The following is a 16,198-nucleotide window of genomic DNA, read 5'->3' on the forward strand; positions in this document are numbered from 1 at the left end:
CTATTCTGCCTAAATGATGCTGGGCTCCCCTCAGAGCTCGAGTCTCCTAGCCCACCTCTCTGTTGCCTTCACTGTCCTCCCCAGGTTCTGCTCCTTCAGGGCACTACTTCCCTTCCCAACAGAACCAAAGCTAACTTCTGCCCAATGTCCTCCCCTGGGTCCCTAGGCTCCTTCTTGGAATTCCTCATGGTCTCTAGGGCCAGCTCCTCTCAAATAAGCCTGACCCTTTGTAGGCACTCTCTGAGGAAATCTTAATTATAATCCAATATTTTCATTATTTATTCTCTTGCTCAAATTATTCCAGCCTTGGCTATTAAGAGTTCCTTCAGGTTGACTCTGTGTCCTCACAGCAAGCACCCTCCCTTTTTTGAGCACTTCCTTATACCACAAGATGATGCAGGTTAATCTTGTGTTTCCCCTGCCCCACCCCAGGAAAAAATTACTTCCTTATGAAGCCCTGGTTCCTTTTTTTGAAGAATGGTGTTTAGAAACCAAGATCTGGACACCAGTTGTCTTCATTTCTGTTGTGGTGTCATTGTTTCTGGGCTCTCTCAGAAGACAGAAGTAGGAAATACCTGTGTGTATACTAAATACTAAGCCGTGCATACGCACATCTATATTGTTGTATCTATCTGTGTATATATCAAAGTCCATGAGTTTATACTGATATCTCTGATTCCAGGCCAACATCACAGGTTTCATTTTAGCCTTCTCCTTTTCCTTATTTCTCATGTCTTTCTCCAATAGTGAGAAATCTGGCTGATTATCTACTTTATTATTTTTTTAAGTAAGTGAATATATGATCTCATTTGTTCAACTCTAGTATATATATAAAGTGTTTCAGAATTTCTAACCCATTCTTCCGTGGGAAAGACATTTACTAATTAGATTACAGCATTTGTGTATGGTTATTTTTGTCTTTGGTGTTACAGTATTCAGCCAAAATACTGTTTTCCAAAGTTACTTAGGTTCATTCATTTGTAGCAATAGGATTCTTGATTCTTAAGGCTTCTTCAAGCAACTTGTGTCCTTCCTCATAGTCATGGGACCACTTTATCCATATGCAAATGACCATAGAGCATTGGGTTTTAATATCATGATCTCTTTTCTTCTAGAGGGCGGGCACGTGTAAACACACTTTTAAGGCCCTACTTTTAGAGTCTTAACCTAAATGAATGTCAAATATATATTGTGCCAGATCTTTAAATGCCTTCTTTACAAGATTAAACCTCTTAATTAAAGAAGGAGAATGGGCTTGACTCTTGTGTATATTGTATTTACGCTTTATTATTTTTCTATACAATACTTTGAATGCCTGAGATAATCATTATAAATTTCTTTTTATTATTCTAAATTTGTATTATCCCCTTAAGTGGTATATTGGATTGCTATAGTTCACAACCTCCAGCCATGAAATACAAAGCAATAAAGTCTTCTAATTAATGCACACATATGCAAAGTTTGTAATTAAATGCAAAGCTATAATTGGACCCAGTGCCCCATCTAACACAAAATAGCAATAGCAATGAACTACGGGAAAAAAAGAAGAGCTGGAATACTTAGTATTGAAGTTGAATGGTTATTTACAGTAACTTAAAGAAAAAACATTATTCCAGATTTTAGGGAGAAGAAATATCCATAAAACCAATGAGGAGAAAATCTCTCTCAATTTATCATTACACAGGAGGATAAGGTCTACTATACTCATGACACACAAAGGTGGGGGAAGACTGTAGCAAATTTATGGATGCGGTAGCTAAGGGAATAAGCTCATCAATTGACTATAATCTGCCCACATATACTCCTACATACAACCAAAAAATACACACACACTCACACACACATCCCTCCATTATCGGGAGCATTAAATTCCCACTTCCTTTTGGGTTTTTGTTCTACATATTTCTGTATAAATATTATGTCTCTTATTGCAAATGCACCTGTTCTATCTTTGACTACAAGTATTTCCAATGACAGTGTCAAATGACCTGCAAGTATACTTTTCATGAATAACTTGTTTCCAAGTTTTAAAAAATTAATAATAATTTGAGTTGTGAATTTTACATGAAATGGGAAAAAATCCACATGATTGTACTGTATTAATTTTAGGATTTAACCAAAGTTTCTTCTCCCCTAGTCTTCTGATGGAACACTAACTGTCACCACCATCCACACAGTCACCCAAGCCAGAGCGTGGAAATCGTCCATCATTCCCCACTTTCTCTCTGCCCTGAGGGTCATTAATCTATCGGTAAGTCCTATTAGTTCTGTCTCGAAAACATGGCATGAATTCATCTACACATTTTAGTCTCTACTGGCACAACCTAATCCAGCCTACTATCATCGATTAGCTGGACCACTGCAGAGGCGCCTTAACTGTTCTCCCATTATCCATTTTCCCGCCTTGAATCCATCCTCTGTACCGCACCCGAAGTGAATGCTCTTTCACAAATATAAATCTAATCATATTATTCCTTAGTTTAAAGAATGTTAAATGCTTCCCATTTCCTTGTGGATGAAAGACCATGCTGGACTGTTCCCTTTTGGAGACTTGTCTTGGCCCACACTTCACCTCACTCTCTGAACTCAAGCCCACAACCATCCTTCAGTTCCTAGAATGTTTCCTTCCCCCTTTGCTACATCTGGTTAATTCCTAACCATCATTCATATCTCTACTCGAATGTCACTTCCTCTAAGAAATCCTTTCTAACCCCCACATAATAAAGCAGGGTACCTCTCATATATTCTCAAAGTACAATGGACTTTTTCTTTATAGCACTGATTATAGTTAAAATTCAACATTTATCTCAAAAATTATTTAGTTACTGTCTTTCTGCCCCACTGGACTATAAAGATTTATGTCTATTTGTGTTCTCTATAGTATCCTTAGCACCAGGGAGAGTAAGTGCCTGGCACTTAGTAGGCCATCAATGATTATTTATTGAATGAATACTGAACAGAAAAAGAATAGCCTGAATACGTGAAATTTTCTCTTTTGTCTTCTTTATCAACCATCAACATCGGGTGGAATAAAAATCCTGTCAGTGCACGTGCATCTCCTATTGCGATCCCTGAAGTTCTGCTGAGCTCAAGACAGATGGAAACCCTGCAGCAGCTTCACAGAATGGCTCTGGGATATGACCTGCATACAAAGCAGAGAGCAGGAGGACACTCCAGGCAGAGAGCCAGCAGCCTGTTGACATCCATAAAATACAAGGCTAGCTCTGGCTTTGACCCTCTCAGGTCCAGTAAAGCATGGTAAAGATGTAGAGAAGGGATGGGCTAATTTCTTGGAGTTATTCCAGAAAATTGGAATATATGACCAATATTTGAATATATGACCATTTATCAGCCACTCTGTATTACCTGATAATATGCTATCATCCTTTCAATCTCAAAGAGCAGGAGACTAAATGCTTCGCAGTGATTTTTCTTCTTTCTGCCATTTCCACAGGACATATTTAGTGAGATAAAAATAAGGTAATGCTTTCTGACCCTTTCTTTTCTAGCTCCCACAAAAATATCACATCCTGACAATGTGGAACCTGAATGGAAAGAGACTGACCCTCCTGGAGAGGAGGTATACCACCTCCAGCAAGGAGCCAAGAGGCCAAACACTGGGCACAGGGTATGCAGTGAATGATTGCCCGCTCTGGAATGGAGTCAATATGCAGGGATCTGATCCCAGGGGCCTGGCTGAGCATCATGAGGGATTTCCAGATGGCAGAAGTTCTGGGCATCAGGTGGTGCCTGAGGCAAGAACTGTGAAAGATGCTAGAAGCAGGATCCAAGGCTAAAAAAAGGGATGTGTGAACTATGCCAGTAGAATCAAGGTCCATGGGCAAGCAAGTGGTTTGTGAATTGGGGGAGAAGAAGAATCAAGAAGCAGAGAGGATAGAAAGTTGACCAGGCAAGCTCTCCCCCTCCCTTATCCCACTTACCCGTCCTTGAATCTTTGTCCCTCTGATGAACCTGCTGGGAAAATCCCCTACCTATTTCAAATACCTGCATTTTCATTCATATACCTGGTCTGGGGATAAAATACTTCACAAAAAATTTCTCCTAACTGCAAAATGGCATGATTGCTAATTAATGACCTCCACCTCATCTGAGTTCCTGGTGTACCCAAGCACCTTTCTCAAGATCCCATTCAAAAATGTTAACATCTGGGGGCCAGCTGGTGGGCGCAGCAGTTAAGTGCACATGTTCTGCTTCGGCGCCCAGAGGTCCCTGGTTCAGATCCCGGGTGCGGACATGGCACTGCTTGGCAAGCCATGCTGTGGTAAGCGTCCCACATATAAAGTAGAGGAAGATGGGCACAGATGTTAGCTCAGGGCCAGTCTTCCTCAGCAAAAAGAGGAGGATTGGCAGCAGATGTTAGCTCAGGGCTAATCTTCCTCAAAAAAAAAAAAAAGTTAACATCTGACTGAGCTCTTTTGAACTGTCTCCACTCCCATCAAATCCCATTCCCACCTTGACTTTCAGCCAACTGCGCTTTCTATTTTATGAAGAAAATAAAAGTCACAGAGATAGAACTATCTCTACCTCCTGCTCCCACCGTTTGACCTGAAAAGGTGTCTAGATCTACCTCACAGAAGAGGTGGCGCTTCTGCTGCTTAAATCTAAGCCCTCCACGTGCACTCAGGGTCACATCGTGTCCGAGTCCTCAAAGAGCTTGCTCCATCAGTTACATCCTCCCTTCCTTTCTTCTGTCTTCAACTTCTCCTTTGCTACTTACTCTTAGCCAATAAGTCTCTCCTATTCAAAAGAATTGTCATCCCTTTAATTCTTTTCTTTCTCCACTTTCACGGGTGACTTAAAAGGCTTTTTTATACTCAAAGATTTCTACTTTGTCACCTCCTATTCACCTGGCACAACTGAAACAGCTCTTACCAAATCAACAACAGCCCGACAGATACTTTTCTGCCTTTATTTTACTCACTGCACTTAACAGTGTTGGCCACTTTCTCTTCTCTTGGCTTCTGTGACAACAATCCCTCCTCTCTCCATTCTTTCATGATCTCTTTTGCTAACTTCTCTTCTTCTGCTCCCTTCCCTTCTCATAATGACGTATTACGTATAAAATCTCACCCACACTAGCCATCACCGACCACTTATATACAGAGCACTTTCAAATAGCAACCCTGAGCTCCCTAGTTCCAGACTACTTTGTCCAAGAGCTTACTAAAAGTTTCTATTGGGACATCCCAGAACTATTTCTAGCTCATCACATCTCAAATTGAATGAATGTGCTTCCTCACAAAAATGCTTTCTTTGATACGTCTTGTCCCTGATAGCTTCTCAGTTCACCCCTAGCCACCCAAACCAGAAGCCTAGAATCCTTCTAGATTCTTCCCTATCCTTTGCCCTTCACACCCAATTGGTCAACAGATGCTATTGATTCTCCCTCTCAAATACTCCTTAACAGCTCTATTGATGTCTATCGCCACTCTCACTGTTATGGTTAGGCTGTCATCATTACTTTCCTGAAATATAATACTGGACTCCTAATTTATCTCATTGTCTCTACTCTGCTCCCCTTTAAATACATCTTCTAGAGTTCCCTGCCTTTGTTCCTTAGAAGACATACTACAGGGAAAATAACAAAATCTTCTAACATGCAAACAAATGATTTAAAACCTGGAGAACATAATTACTTCCCCTAATAATAAGTATGATATTTGGATATTAATAATACCTACTGCATAATGTTTTTGTGAGGTACAAATACATGAGGTAATACATATAAAATATTTAGAAGAGTGTCTCATACAAATAGAGTGCTCAGAAAAATTAGATAATATCCTAGTAAGAATTCAATAAATGTTCAATAAATAAATAAATAACTGAGATACTTAGCAGAGGTTTTGATGATTTGCATCCCAGTGTTACACAGGTGCACAGAGAACTAAGTAAGGGCACAGGAGGCTTCAGATTCCAGGCTAAGGGGGAAGGAATTGCTAATATAATGCCAGTTAGGACCCTCAATGGTTCAAAGACTGCATTCCTGGTTTTTGCAACCCATCTCTGGATAGGCAGAGCAACTTGGGATAAAAAGCACATTAACTAGAAGACTTCTTTCTTTGTTTCTTACTTTGGTTTCTGTTGGGAATGACTCATTTGCATGTTCTTCTTTGCTTTTTCACTTGTTTGAAATCTTTGAGCATAGACACAGATAGGATAAAGACTGCATTGCACAGAGTGGGAAATCAAGTTCTGACTGGCATTTTCTGGGTAATTGATGATCAGAAGATGGTCATATGATAACAATGAAGATGCTGATCAACAGAGTCCCTTCTCCCACCACCTATATTACACAAGCTTGCCGAAAGAGGCTTCTAATCCTTATAACCTTAAGGAAGATTTTACATGAAAATACAGTCGTCTTGGAGGGTCACAGGTAGCAGACCCTGTCTCTGTCAGAGGCCCTGAAATTTGTGCTGCAAAAGGACATCTCTGTGCTCTTTCACGTCAACCTCCAAGATAGGCCTGAACTTCCATTAATGATCTGTCATTGTTATTTATCCAAATCAGGCCTACAAGCTGCTTATGTTATTCATCTCCTCCACTATTTGAGGGCAGTGAGCTTCTCAAGTTCCAGACTTATCTCTTTCATATTGAAAGGGGTCGCTCTGGTATACCTGGAACTGGGGAAAAACAATAAAGCACTGAATGGAGGAAACTTCCTTTGTATGCCTATGAGATGTAATGGCAAAATACTTTATGTTCCCACAGTCCTTCACTGGGGCAGGATACAGCCACAACTCTTTCAACACGAAGACCACAAACCACTGGCATAATGGAGAAACATATTTTACTTCAGTAATTATGGCCAGAAAACTACATGATTTTTTAAAAAAGAAACTAGCTACTACATTTTAGACATTTTTATTCTTCTTACTCTTTACTGTTCTAGGATTCAGAAAGGATGATGCCATACAATTAAATTCTCTGTAAAAACATATAAAGCAAATATAAAATATTTAATATAGTGTCTGGCACAGAGGAAATACAATAAATGGTCATCGTTGATGTAGTTATTATCACGATTTTGATCATCTCCCATCGTCCATTGAAGATATGAGCAGAGAACAGAGCCAGCCAAGTGTGTTTTCTGTTTAGGTGATATTGGTATAGCTAGATACAGATGAAGGACTTTTGCGTTTATCACAAGATCACATTCACTTAGGAGACCTGTGATTAGGAAAGGTAATATAATTATTCTAATTTTACATGCAGGGAAACCGACACCAAAAGAAGCAGATCAACCCCCTCAACAGCAGTGAATGGAAGATTTGAGCCTGCACTTCCGCCTTTCAGACTCCTAACTTGTTATTCTTTCTCTTTGAGGTTGAGGGAAGAGTGCAAAGGTGTTGGAGGATGGGAGTGCAAGGGAGGTTGGGAGCTGAGAGATAGTATAACAAGAAGCTGTTTTCCATGTAACCGGTGTCCTTCAACCTATGCAAGGTATAGAGCTGTCAAACAATTGATTTTGTTTGTGGTTGTGGCTTATGAAATTTACCTCTTTACTTTGTTATCATCCCCTTAAATTAATTGTAAGTAGGCATTAGCCTACATTCATGATTTATTGTTTATTGCACCAGCATAAAAAGTCAAAACACAGCACTATGGCTCAAATTGTTCTTTGAGTTTATAATATTTATTCTAAAGGAGAGGGGAGATTCTGACAAGCATGCGTTGATTTGTCATTATGTTCCTTGGCTTCTTGGCTCAATAAGCTAGACCTTCAACAGCGCCAAGCATACGTTGACTGCCCTAGATCACCCAAGGTATGCTGGAGGCCTTAGGAGACCATATGTTAGGCATCTGACATATGTTTAAAAAAAAGCTGGTCATATTCCTGAAGTGGATTTCCCTAATGTAGCTTCAGCAGTGCTAGAATTAGGCCTGTAGCTCATCATGTTTAATTCATGTTTAATTACATTTGAATCCGCGAACTTTTCCATGAAGTCTTCACAATTGCACTTCCATTGTAGTAGTCATACTTGCTGAATTTTTCTGTGCTTTAAACACAAATGTCAGTGTCTTGTGAAATTTCACAATTATGCTATTCACTGTCATTTTTCATCCAGCCATGAATCAACATAATTTGATGATAGCTGTACAATTATGAAAATACTGTCGAGTAGACATCACCCATGCGAACCTAGTGCTAAGCATTATTGTAATGAAGTCAGAGAAAAGTCATGAAATTCCTGGCCAGCCTGAACTTAACAGAACGTGAAGTCATTTAACTTAATTGAAAGTGTTAGCACTGAGTTTTTGTACTTCAGCAATGGAAGTTCCATACAAATTAGATGTGCTTACGAAAGGACTACCTCCATAGCTGCCTTTTACACAGAACTGACAAAACTACTAGATTTACAAAGGCATTGCAAATCCACTCACCTTCCTCTCTAAGTACCATTTGATTGTTTCCTACTGCCACATTTAAATCGAGTTCTACGGAGCCCTGTATCAGAAAGTCGTAGAATCACAGCTGAAAGGAACTTTGCAGATTACCTAACCTCCACATTCATTTTACCAATGAGAAACTCAGACCCAGACTTTTCTAATATCACAGCTATATAGCAGTAGACGGGAACTGGAACTCAGGTTTCCTGATGCCCAAGCCAGGAAATAGTTTTTGACATGTATTACAGCACATCTCGGTCATGGTAGCTGAGCACTACAAGTAAAACCCAAAGCTTTGCTCCTACCTGAGAAATGGAATACCAAAGGCTCAAGCTTTGTCCCTCCCCACCAGGATAGACTATCCTCACTAGTCTAGCTTTGTGCCTGAAAACCTCACCATTAGATGTTCTTCTTTGGATTTAGACTGTTGGGTTCCTAGGAGAATCTTGTTAAAATGGAAGTAGTACATTATACAGCAAAGGCTCTCCCAAGAAATGACACAAGGAATTTTTTGCATGGATTTTAAGTCAGCAAACAGGACCTGAACAAATAGGACAGGAGACAGGTAATATTTGATGGAGGTAACTGATACAATGGGATGAGGAAGGAAATATTGAGCGTGGTGGGGAACCATGTTGGGTATGTGGAATCTGAAGGTCTGGATAGGGGGCAGAAGCTTCAGAGGAGCAGAAGTGAGTGCTTATAAAAGGTTGGGAAATGGAGGGGAAGAGATTTCTATAAAGAGCATCGTATTGGATAACCGATACCCACATGATAGAATCCATGAATAATGACCAATGACCTTGTATTACTGTCTTGAGAAAAGAATTATATCTCCATGCAGCATTTTCCTTTTTTATTCCTTTCTTCCTCAGAAAAGTGAAGAAAATGTCTGCATCTATCTTAAGCACTCTTGCCTAAGGTTTTCCCTGGGCATGTATTACTGGCAGGTGGTCAATCCCTTAGGCAGAAAGTCAATGGTTTTAGAAAATCTTCTTCTGAGTCCAGGCAGCAGGAAGAAAGCTCCCAAATAAACCATCTTCCTCCCATCCTTTGGCTACAAAGCTTCCTCAAGAAGGCCTTGGTCAGTTCTGAAGTCCATCAAATACAGAAAAAGAGCTGCAGCTACTGCCTAGCAACACCTCTGTCCCTCTCCTTTTTCCTCCACCTTCATACATTATGCATGCTGGGCTGGACAAGATGATTATGCTGATACTTAGGGGCTCTGGGCTTAGTGTTCTGTCCTTCTTTAAACTGGGCAAAAACATAATGAGGTAGGCAATTCCCATTGAGAGGTAACCCTCTTTTGAGATAAGATCTTATATTTACAGATCACTTTCTGGTCTAAGTCAATCCACCAGCAAGGCACTGTGCTAGTCTGTGAGAGTGGAGAGAAAAATCCAGAAACACGGGTCCTAGTCTCAAGAGCTTCCAACCCAATGGAGGAGAGAGGGCATCTGTGTAGAAGACAGCCAACAATAATATCAGGATCAGTCAATGAGAGGAAAATGGAGAGGAAGGGAGTGCAGGAAAGACTTGAGTGGGAAAGGAAGAAGTAAAAAGGAAGAATGAGAAGGGATAGGACATGTATCTTCAAGTAGATGATGATAGTTAAGTGACCACTGTGTTCTTTGCATAGTGCTGTGACTTATATACATTACCTTATTTGATGGTATTTGTGACTTTACATCTCCAGAAGAAACTGTAATAATTACTGGATTAGTAGCTGTCTCCAAAGACTTACCTCTAGGAAAAGCTACTGGGCAAATGTGCATCACTTGCGAATGATGAAACAAAGCTGGTGCCTGTGGTTTGATAACAGTGAGTCAACAGCAGAAACTCTGCCTTATAGCTCCTTCCCCTGGAACATTATCTGCCATTTTATCAACGTGGCTTTGAGTGTCCCCTAATATCTGGCACAGAATCCTGGGCAAAGCAGGTGCCCAATATTCATCTGTTGGTTTGCCTTAGATTATAATTTCTTGCATCGTGAGTGACCCCACCTTGTAGTCATTAGTGAGTGTCCTTACCCTTCAGTTTGTCAGCAACTCAAGTTTCGAAAGTGTTTCACTAAACAGGACCCATTGTGGACCTTTGGCTGATATATCCTAAAGAGGTACAGCCATAAAAACTCTCCCTCCTTTCCCCCACATGCCCATGAGTTCTTCCAAGTGCAATGTCCCGCTGAAGTGCAAAGAACACAAGTGGACTTGAGAGATTAGTGATGCAAAGGTGGTTGGAAAGTGGTAGAGGACAAGGGAACAACAGCACTTGTCATGCTGAAGACATTTTCACCCACAGCAAGCCAAACCTTGTCTGCCAGCTTTGAAAATGCTGGCCACAACACGCCCTCGGTTTGCCAGGATAAAAGAGATTCTATTGTGGAACTCTCTCTAGGCTCAGGGAAATAATTATTAACTGTGGCTTCCACGGGCTAGGATTATGCCAGGTGGAGAAAACCATGGGCTTTAATCTGCTTGATCTGAAATGTCAAATTGGGCCTAAACACTTCCTAGTGCCCTAAGTGCTGCCGGGAGAGCCAAGCTCTTGATGCCTTAGACCTTCTGTTCTCCACTCAGCCTTTTCTTTTACATTTCCACATTAGTTAGAATTCTTTGCAAGGGAGAGAATAATTGTTCTGGCTATTATGTACTATCAACAGGCCATTTTCAAGCATTTACCCAAAATTCAATGATTAGACCTCAGTCAGCATGCCTTCTGGTTACTCTCCCTTAGCCCATCACACTTGCTGAGTAGACAATAGTCAATCCTGTGGTTCTGAGATTGGAAAAATATGAGGCCTCCTTCCACCTTTAATCTCTGTGCCTACAGAGCTCTGAGAGGGGGGGACTAAAGATGAGTTCTCCTCCTGGGACCAAAGCAGAATATAACTCACTTCCAGAAAACAGACAGAGAAAGCCCTACAGAGGCATATGGAAAACAGGCCTGAAGCAACACGGGCCATATTAAAAATCTGGGCACAATAAGGCTGGCAACATGCACTGTCAGGAACGAGGTGGGTTGATTTGCACAGAGCAATAAAATGAGCCCAGAGCCAGAGGAGCAGGAGGGCATCAGCCTCTCCAGATGGAGACCTTCAATGGTGCTGTATGCTACTGTGAGTGCCGGCTTGATGGTGGCTTGTCACTGCCCTTCATTTGCCATCAGGAGTGCGGCCGCCATGCATGGGAAGCTACTAAACCAACAAAAAACACAAATTCATTACCTTAGTCTGTCACTGAGCTCTATCTACTTTTGTGAAATCATAAGGATTGTTTTCCAAGAGTAAAGAGGATCTGTGTAACTAAGCTCTCAAGGAATAGCAAACACTGTGTAATAAAGAGTCTGACTCTATTTTTGATGTTTGACTGCTGACAGCTTTCAAGGCCCACCACTCCTCCAACCTCCCACCCCACCTCACTCCCCCCACCCCCTCCACCCCCATCCTTGCTGCCTCACATCTGGGCAAGCTAATAAGAAAGCTTGGTGCTCCCTCTTTTCACCCCAGCAACATGTTCAAACCACACAAGCCACAATCCAAGTCATGGGAAACTTTACCCCGGCCACAGCCCCCCAACCACCGTAAAGTCTCCTTTCTCTGCTTTCTTAAGCCATTTTCAGACCAACTTGGGACACTGTCTTGTTCTCCCCAGACAACCTCATTATGTGAGTAATAAGCCTTTTCATACTCTCTTGATACCTGTGTAAAGTCATCAGGACCAAATTTGAGGTAGTGATCCACCTCCATGCATCAACTATGTCACAGTATTTAAAATGCGTAAGGGAAAATATTGTTTAAGAAACTTGACCTGGGGAGATTTCCAAGATATATTCCTTTTTTTTTTTTTTTTTTTGAGGAAGATCAGCCCTGAGCTAACGTCTGCTGCCAATCCTCCTCTTTTTTTTAGCTGAGGAAGACTGGCCCTGAGTTAACATCCGTGCCCATCTTCCTCTACTTTGTCTGCGAGACGCCTACCACAGCATGGCTTGACAAGCTGTGTGTAGAAAAGCAGCAAACACTGGGCCACAGAAGCAGAACATGTGAATTTAAGCTCTGGCAACTGGGCTGGCCCCTCCAAGATATATTCTTAAGTGTAGAAAGCAATTTGCAAGACAACATGGGTTGTATGATTCCATTTATATAAAAATAAGTATTTGTATATATATTTATATATGTATATATATTTGTGTATATTATATATTAGTATATATGTTGTATATGTACTTGTATACATATAGTGTATATATATATTTTTTTATGTATATCTATATATGTAAAGAAAATAAACTGTAACCCTGGTTTCAGTTAACTGAAACTTAAGCCTGGTCACTCTTGGGCAGGGGAGTGGAGAATAGAAAGGGGTTGAAAGGTTACCTTCTTCTTTTAATCTTTGTACTTATGTAAGACATGAATCATTTATCATAGATGTATTATTATGTTTGCCTAAGGCACTACCAAAAGTTAAAATAAACAAAATAAAATAAAATATTGAGCCTAAACTAATTTTTAAAACTAATTTAAAAGTAGTTTGCTCATCAGACAGATAAAAATCTTTTTTAATGGGGGTACTCACATTGATGGATTTGTGAGCAAATGGGCACTCTCTGCATTGCCAAGAGCAGTGGAGAAAACTGATACATATATTAATATATATGTCACCTCAAAAGTGATCAAATCCTTTGACCCAGTAGTTCCATTTCTAATGATCAATCCTAAGGAAAAAACTAGAGTTATGTACAGCAATTTATATTAAGAAATCCTTATCACATTACTTTTAAAGTTAATTTTTATTTCTCTCAGTAGAAATAGCCCTGATGGTCTCTTGGTTAAGATTCAGCTTGCTTATCCCAGCAGCCCAGGTTCGTTTCCTGACCAGGGAACCACACCCTCCCATCTGTTGGTTGTCATACTGTGGCAGCTGCATGTTGCTGTGATGCTGAAAGCTATGCCACTGGTATTTCAAATACCAGCAGTGTCACCCATGGTGACGAACTAAGACAGACTAGGAAGAAGGAACTGGTCACTCACTTCCAAAAAATCGGCCATGAAAACCCTGTGCAGAGCAGCAGAGCAATGCCTGACACAGCCCTGGAAGGTGAGAGGATGGTGCAAAAATGCCAGGCAGAGTTCTGCTCTGCTGTACACAGGATCGCAAGGAGTTGGAATCAACATGACAGCACTAACAACAACAAAATCAATGGAATATATCACACAGTTTAAACATGAAGTAGGTTATAAGGCTTTTGGTAAACACAGCAGCCCCTGCCCCAGATTTCCTGTCTCCCTAAGCCCGTTCGTCAGATCCTACTTCTTTTCACTCTTTGATAGGTTTCTTCTAATGTGTAACTCCATATTTTTAAATAATATCCTTGTACTGCTCCTTCTTGATTCATCAATTTTAGACATAATATATGGATCTTATTATGAAGGCTGAGACTTTGACTCTCCTGCATCATCATCCCCACTCATCTTTGCTTCTCATCCACTCTTCTTCCCGATGTTGTTATATCACACTGTTTGTTTTCTATTATTATAGCTATGTAAATAGCGTACTGGGTCAAGAAGGGTTCTATGATTGCATTGTCTCTCTTGTATAGTATTTTTCCTAACGTTAATAATTGCTTCTTCTTTTCTATGTAAGTCTCTCTAATAGTTTCCCAATGTTTCCAGATGTTTAACTGTATCGAATAGTCAGCCCCTCCTCCCAAGAACACCCTAGGGCTTCCCTTTCTTCCATCTCTCGTGTTCAACAGGCACCCGTTTTTCTTGGTCTTCCTCGTTTACTCCCTACTTTGCTTGAGCACATCTTCAGCAGCCTCCCAAGAAGGGAAAAAAGGAAGATCTTTTTTTGTATTTTTAAGTTATTTCATGTATGGAAAATCTTTGATTATTTCTCCTATAATTTCCTCATCTTTGATTTTTACGTCTCTCTTATTACTTTGATGTTAGACTTTCTGGATTGGTCTTCTAATTTCCTTTTCTTCCATTTTCTGTCTCCTTTTGTTCTATTTTCTGAGAGTTCCTCAACTTCATCCTCCAATCTTTCTTTTGAATTGTGCCTTCCACTACCGTATTTCTAATGTTAAGGGCTCTTTCTAATCCCTTCTTTTTTTTATAGCCTCTTGTGTTTGTTTTATAGATGTAGTATCTTTTATTGCTTTGAAGATATTAAATATGGATTTCTGCATTGTCTCTGTTTTTTATGGGTCCTTGTTTTATTTGTTTGTTTTTCGTTTTAATGTCAGATGAGCTCCTCATATATAGTGATCCCTGGCTGAGCACTCACATTTAAGGCTGGCAATTCCAAAGCTGCTGATTAGAAGCTCAGTGTTCACGACTATAACTTGTCCATCAGTCGAAGTGTGGTACACGTGGGTATGACTTGTCCACCTATGAGCTAAACTGGATGATGTTTAGCTCTGAAGTAAACAAGGCTTTGGGTCAGAGATAAATGCCAGTATCTGGAGATCTCTTCTCTGGAAGGGTTAGGTTTCTCCCAAAATTCTGTAATCCTCCACTGGAGGTGAGGGAATTTGGTGAAGGGACATCATACAACAGGCTGTTAGCATTCTAGACAAGTAGGAAGAAGGAGACTGCTGAGGATTTCAAAGATTAGTGCAGTTTAATGACCCTGCTTTCAGCTCTGTGCCCCACACACCCATCCCTCCCTCCTTTTGTGGTAACACTGCAAGGACTATGATTCCTAGTCTTACTACGAGAGAGGAGACAGACAGGTTGACAGAAGGGGCAGGTAAACTGTAGAGCCTGAAGGAACTGTTATGTTACTGGGATGGTGTGCTATACTCCTCATGCATGGGGTGGGAGCCTTCTGCACGACCGGCGTACTTTATTGACACTTACGGTTTCCTAAAGATGAATCCTACTCTTAGGACTAACTCTGACCGACATAGGGAGATAAAATGTTGTAAGCTAGATAAAAAGTACCAGGCAGCAGCCTCCATAGAGCTATATTGCTAAAATAAATCTTCCTGCTAGCTGGTCTGAAGCTCACTGCTTCTGTGTATTGAATTTTAGCCCATTTTTATAGTCATGCATTCCTATAAAGATGCTTATTACAGACTGCAAAGACCTGATTATGAAGAGTGGCTACAGAAAATGAATTATGCAAAGGAAAGATCTTGCATTCTTAATAAATATACTTGTTAACAAATATGCAGCAAAGAAACAACAGGCTAAGAGCCGCTACCCTAGAAATAAATGCTTATTATTCTGAGGAGAGGCTCATTTAGAAATAAACTGTATCATTTAGCAAACTTATGTGAACGACATCCTGCAACTCAAGCAGATGAAAAACATTTGGCCCACGAGGGCTTTACCTTGTGTCAACACTGGGAGGGAATAAAAATGTCTCTGCCCTCTTCCTAAGCTCTTGCTTCAAGTTAGGCTCATGTCAGGATCAAAAAAGAAACTCACTTCTACAGCTTCCTTGGTAGCTTGCTCGAAGAGATAGGAGAAACATCCAGAAAGCAGGTTCAGAGATGGCTTTGGCATGATCTGGAAGATTTGGTTCCCTGTTACTAGTCTTTCCCAACTCGACAGTAGTGATTTCTTGCTGTTGATAATGGAAACACTGCTTCGCTGAACTTCTCTGTATATGTGAGAAGTTTTATAATGTACAACCCTGGGAGATAGGCTGAGTACAAACTCCAATAGACACTATATAGCAATTCAGATATTTATTAGATATAATGCTGCATGTCTACCCATGCATATATCTACCCATGTCTACTAATGCCTGTATATTATAGTTACCATAAGTGG

This window comes from Equus caballus, chromosome 17 (assembly GCF_041296265.1).
Source record: "Equus caballus isolate H_3958 breed thoroughbred chromosome 17, TB-T2T, whole genome shotgun sequence".
Classification (NCBI taxonomy): domain Eukaryota; kingdom Metazoa; phylum Chordata; class Mammalia; order Perissodactyla; family Equidae; genus Equus; species Equus caballus.